The following is a 6,554-nucleotide window of genomic DNA, read 5'->3' as shown; positions in this document are numbered from 1 at the left end:
AAGTCTTTTTACAATTTTATGTTAGTAACCATAATGTGTCCACTTTCAACAATATATCTTATAAATATTTATGGATATCATTCATTGACTGTGGCTTTCTTTTCCATTGATACCCACTTACTGTTATTTTAGTGGAGCTGCATAAGGCAGTAAAAATAAATGAACATTTTAATTCAAGCCATTTAATTTTATGTCTGAGGTTGATAAGGCTTTCATATGATTATTGCTCATTCTCTTTTTCTTTTTTGAATTGTCAGCTCATAGTCTTTTCCCATTTTTTTTTTTGGGGGGGTTGTGTATGTATGTGTTTTTGCTTTATTGTTTGTAGGCAATCTTTACTTCCTAGGAGATGAAAATATTTGGAACAAGAAAGAAATTTGGGTCATAAGATACACAAATATGACATCCCTTTTGACTAAGAAAAGCAAAATATTTATTAAAAATATTTCTAATTATTTAAAAAAAGTATTATGAAGCTCCTACTACATATTACACACTGTGCTAAGATGTAGAAATTGCAAAACTTAAATTTCATTTTTCTCAAAATACAAGATTCATTTTCTGTGGCCCCTCAGATGCACTCAGCCTCATCTACCCATCTAGTCTTAGCTGTTTGTCTCTCCCCTAACCTGAGCAACCCTACATATAATTTTATTGAGATTGTATTATCCATAGGCCAGTTTGTGGAGAATTTACTTCTTTATAAAACTGTATTTTTCAGAAATGAACGTTTGCCATTTTAACCACTTTAAATGTCAGTTTATATGCATTTAAGTACATTTACAATGTTATAAAACAATCACTACTATCCCTCTCTAAAACTTTTTCATAACTGCAAACTGATATTCCATATCCATTAAACAATAAATCCCAATATCCTCCTTCTCACCGTCCCTGGCAGCCACAATTCTATTTTCTATATCTATGAATTTGGCTATTCTAAGCATCTCATTTAATGGTATCATAGAGTATTTGTCCTTTTGTGTCTGGCTTATTTCAGTTAGGATAATGCCTTTAAAATTCATATTGCAGCATGTGTCAGAATTTCCTTGTTTTTAACACCAAATAATATTCAATATATGTATACACCACATTTCGTTTATCCATTCATCTGTCAATAGACACTTGGGTTGCTTTCCCCTTTTAGTTACTGTGAATAGTGCTACTATGAATGTGGATATACAAATATCTGTTTAAGACTCTCTGTTTTCAATTATTTCAGAAGTAGAATTGCTGGATCATATGATAATTCCATTTTTAGTTTTTGAGGAATGGCCATGACATTTTCCATAGCAGCTGAGCCACTTTACATTCCCAGTACTAGGACTTCCAATCTCACCACATCCTTGCCAACACTTGTTATTTTCTGTGTTTTTGATAATAACCATCCTAATGGGTATGAAGTGGCATTTCATTGTGTTTTTAATTTACATTCCCTAATGATTAGCTATGTTGAGCATCATTTCATGTCTTATTATCCATTTGTATATCTTCTTTAGAGAAAGGTCTATTCAAGCCTTTCCATTTTTAAATTGAGTTATCTTTTCTTGGTTTTGTTGACTTGTAGGAGTTCTTTACTCTGGACATTAACCCTTTATAAGACACGATTTGCAAGTATTTTCCCCATTTTGGGGGTTGCATCTAATTCTTTTGATAATGTCTTTTGATGTATAAAAGTTTTAATTTTGATGTAGTCCAATTTATCTGTTTTTCTTGTGCTTTTTGTGTTACATCCAGGAAATCACTGCCAACTCAAATGTCACCAAGATTTTTGCCTGTTTATTTCTAAGAGTTTTACAGTTTTTGGGTCTTAGGACTTTTAGGTTTTTTATACATTTTGAATTAATTTTTTAAATATATGGTATCGAGTAGAGGTCCAACTTCATCCTTTTGCATGCAGATATCCAGTTTTCCAAACACCATTTTTTTCATTCATTAATTTTTGAAAATTCTTGGACAGCATATCTTCAATTGTTGCTTCTGTCATATACTCTCTAACCTCTTTTTCTTTTAGAATATTTAACAGTGTACAACATACCTCTTCCTCTTTTCTGATTTTTCACCCCTTCTTCTGTGTTTCAATCTAGTCTTTTACAGTGATTTATTATTCTATTTTATAGTGATCTTTGTTGTGTCTAATCTAATAAACCCATTTATTCTTAATTTTGGTTACTATATTTTTTAGGTTTTGTGCCTCAAGAGAATGAACTCTATGGGTTGACCTAAGTTCCACCCATTGGGAGTACTGACACAGAAGAGTAAAGGAAGGGAGGAGAGCAAATTTATAACCCTGGTTTCCTCCCTCCGTTCCTGAAGGGTATCTGTATTCCTGCAGGATTATGTTCTGGTAGCCAGCTCTCTTAAAAATTTATCTGAGTCCAGTAGCTGCTCTTCCCTCACCTCTTCAAGCTTAAAAGAAATTATGTACCCTACTAGTACCAGTTTTTAGGCAATGCACTAACTCGTGTTTTCCTAATAATCCTACACTTTGCTTTGTCCTTTTATTCAATCTTCCTCAAATCACTCAATTTGGGTGAACTATTTTTTTCTACCTGGGATATTACCTCTAGTGAATTTTATATATAGGAAGTCTTATTTTTTTTCAATATTTTCTTTACTGGTTTCAGGAATTTGTCATACTTTCAAAGGACATTTTCATACAAGTATTATATAAAGTGTCTTGTGTTTCCTTTTACCACTTTTTTTTTTTCATGGTGCATTATCTTTAATTAAGTGTAGAGAATTCCAGTCATCACCAAGACACCAATTCACCCACTGTTCTATTTGGTTACCAGTGTCTTGTCTATCTCTTCAGCAATGGTGAGGCAGATACCCTTTCCATGGGAAAGAGAAATCCATGGCTTATTGTCTTTGCCAATAACAAAAATGTTGGAGGGCTGGATGACAAATTTGTTGCTATTGGTATCTTTCATGTGAACTATACTGAAAGAACCCCGGGTCTCTCTCTCTTGGTGATTACACCAATTCTTCCCAGGTTAACACATTCAGTTACCATATACAAATTACCAGTATTGAACCTGATGGAATCAGTAAACTTTCAAGTCTCCAAATCAATGTGAATGATGAAGGGATCAGGGCAGTTGATGGTGTGAACATCAGGGGTCATTAGATGAAGGATTCCTTTTGTTTCCACAAGAATCTTTGTCACTTTGCAAAACTTGGACTTGCCCTCCTCAGATGAAATACAGTGAATAGCGAAGTGACTCTTGGTGTCACAGATTAGACCGAAATTCTCTTCAGTCTTATTACCACTTGGGACATCCATAAAGCCAACATGTAAGTTAGATCAGTTTGGACCTTGGCACCAATGAAGCATTACATGCTTATCTTCCTTACTTTATCTTCTTTTATGGCATGCTTAAGCCTATTCTTTAGGAAAATGATGAAAGGGAGACAGTCTCTCAGACAATGACAACTTGGAGATGGTTGAGGAGCTAACATATCAGTTTATCCAACTTCCAGTGCTTTAGAGTTGCTTTCTGCTTCAGATGCTTTTTGGAACCATAGGTCATGGCTGTTCCAGGCATGAAAAAAACTCTTTTCACAACTTCAGATATTACATTCAAATCTGTGATTCATCTGGTATGTCTTATGATATTAGAAATGAGGTATTACTCATTTTTTCCTATAATTTTTGTAGCTATTTTTCTCTGATTTATTTTCTATTTGACTTTTTGAAAGTTTATCAAATTAAAAACATAATACTGGTATTTTTATTGAACAAATATAAAATGTGTAAATTAATTTAGGTATAAGTACAATCTTGGAATCCACTTACGCATGAATATAGTACTCTTTCCACTTGTTCAAGTCTTCATTTGTATTTCCCACTAGTATTTTTTTTTTAGGTTTTCTTTGAGAGGTTTTGTTTTGTTTTGTTTTGTTTTAACAGGTCTTGATACCCTAGATACATTGCACAGTTGTTAAGTTACTGTAAATGTCTGCTTTTATTATTAATTGATTTACATATTTGAAACCTAGTAATTCTTGACCCAGCTACCTTCATTTTGAACCCAGACACTTTATTGAGTTCTTTTTACGTTTATAATAGTTATAATTTTTTTTTAGTTTTCCTTTAACCAGCCTCTGGTAAGAGCAAAATAGAAGAAGCTCGCAGACTCTGTGTTCAACTGAAACTTTACACAGGAAGTGACTTTTTAACTGAGTCCCCGGGTTTCAAATGGGATTTTGATAGTTGCAAATAAAGGTGAGAGGCATATGGGAAGAATGTTCTAGATTAAGAAAGGAATAGCTTTTTATGTGTGGAATCACCATGGCAGCCTGTGCATATATCCTGAAAACTGGAGGGCCTTCAAGTCTCTCATTGCTGCTCAGTACAATGGGGCTTAGGTCCATGTACTCTCTGCAACCCCTACTTCCACTTTGGCCAAATCAACCACACTTCCCAATTTCTCTATAAATTTCCTGTCAGCAAGTTTCCAGCATTTAAGGGTGACAATGGTTTCTGTGTGTTTGACAGCAATGCCAGTGCCTACTCTGTGAGCAATAAGGAGCTGTGGGGAGGTACTCCAGAGGCAGCAAAGCTCAAAGGTAAGCTTCACTGACAGTGACATAGTGACCCCAGTCAGTACCTGGGTGTTCCCCACTTTGGGCATTGTGTACCACAAGAAGCAGGCAACAGAGAATGCAAAGAAGGAAGTAAGGCAAATTCTGGGGCTACTGGATGCTCACTTAAAGACAAGGACTTTTTTGGGCGTCTGGGTGGCTCAGTGGGTTAAGCTGCTGCCTTCGGCTCAGGTCATGATCTCAGGGTCCTGGGATCGAGTCCCGCATCGGGCTCTCTACTCAGCAGGGAGCTTGCTTCCTCCTCCCTCTCTCTGCCTGCCTCTCTGCCTACTTCTGATCTCTGTCTGTCAAATAAATAAATAAAATCTTAAAAAAAAAAAAAAAAAAAAACAAGGACTTTTCTGTGGGCGAATGTGTGACACTGGCTGACGTCACAGTTGTCTGCACCCTGTTGTGGCTCTATAAAAAGGTCCTGGAGCCTTCTTTCCACCAGGCCTTTCCTGACACCAGCCACTGGATCCTCCCTGCATTAACCAGCCCCAGTTTGGGGCTATCTTGGGGGAAGTGAAACTCTGTATGAGAAGATAGACCAGGTCGATGTTAAAATTTGCAGAGAGCCATCCTGAAAAGATTACTCCATGGAAAGAGAAGCGTTCTTGAGAAGAGAAGCAGAAGCCCCAGGCTGAGTGGAAAGAGGAGAAAAAGACTGCTGTCCCTGCTCCTGAGGAGAAGATGGATGACTGTAAGTAGGTGTTGACTATTGAGTCAAAGGCTGAGGATCCCTTTGCTCACCTGTCCAAGAATACCTTTGTATTGGTTGAATTTAAGTGCAAATAATCCAATGAGGAAACCCTCTCTGTGGTGCTGCCCTATGTTTGGGAGCACTTTGCTAAGGATGGCTGGTCTCTGTGCTATTCTGAGGACTGCTTCCCCGAGAGCTCACCCAGACCTTCATGAGCTGCAACCTCACCACTGGGATGTTCTAGAGGTTGGACAAACCAAGGAAGAATGTTTTTGCCTGTGTCACTCCGTTTGGAGCCAACAATAGCAGCTGGTCTGGGTCTTCTAAGGCCAGGATCTTGCTTTTCTGTTGAGTCCAGACTGGCAGGTGGACTAAGAGTCGGAGTCATATACATGGCAGAAACTGGATCTTGGCAGTGAGGAGAATCCAAACACTGGTTTCAGAGTTTGTTTCCTGGGAGGAGAACTTCCATCATGTGGGCAAAGCATTCAGTTAGGGAAAGATCTTTAAGTGAACATCTCTTGCCATCACCTATCATCCTGAACCTGTCCTTCAGGGAGATAGGCATCAGTAAAGGCAACTGAACATTGGAAGAAAAAGAGAGAAAGGAACACTATGTAATGGTTAAAAGAAACAAAGCACATGGTCAGTTTGAAGACTTGCATGTCATTCAGTATCATGTGGCAATGGGTTTTGAAGTGCAAAGTTGTGAGACATGAAAAAGATAGGGAAAAAATGAGTTCATTTAGGGACCTTAAAGAAGTTTAGGAATCATGCTAAGAACAGGGGAAGCAATTGGATTTTAGCCAAAGAGCAAGTAAGATGACTATCAATATGGAGAATGAAATTTTGTCCTTCGTATGGCTGATATAAGTGCATTGCAATGATATGGGAGGTAAACTTTGTTTCACAAATAAAGAGGAATGCATGGGTTGAAGGCCTATTAATGAGGTAGCACCTGCAAGAATTGATGACTCACTGGCAGGGAGAAGAAAGGAGAGGGAGAGGTGAAGCATTCTGGCTGGGCCAGTGGTTGGAGCAGGAAAGGATCTGTGAGAAGGAGAGGAATTCAGATTTGTTGAGGTTGAATTTGAGAAGCCTGTGGAACATATACATACTAATTTACAAAATATGTCCATATGTTGGATCCAGTCATTCATTTATTTAATGAATATTGATTAAATGTCCTCTCCAAATCAGATCTTTCTCCTTGAGTTATGCCTCCTGCACTATTATAACAATCAAGATAGTATGGTATAAAAAT

At 37.3% G+C, this 6,554-nt stretch overlaps 1 pseudogene across 1 annotated transcript; it reads left to right on the top strand.

Moving 5' to 3' along the window:
• The first annotated feature begins 3,531 nt into the window (after positions 1 to 3,531).
• Positions 3,532 to 5,786, top strand: LOC309843979 (elongation factor 1-gamma-like; annotated as a pseudogene). Its single transcript has 3 exons — positions 3,532 to 3,629; positions 4,302 to 4,734; positions 4,952 to 5,786. The product of its transcript is annotated as an elongation factor 1-gamma-like (transcript).
• Positions 5,787 to 6,554: the final 768 nt, after the last annotated feature.

This window comes from Mustela nivalis (genome assembly GCF_964662115.1).
Source record: "Mustela nivalis genome assembly, chromosome: 11".
In the NCBI taxonomy this organism is placed as follows: Eukaryota; Metazoa; Chordata; class Mammalia; order Carnivora; family Mustelidae; genus Mustela; species Mustela nivalis.
The sequence above is the reverse complement of the archived record's forward strand: the minus strand, read 5'-3'. Positions and strand labels throughout refer to the sequence as shown.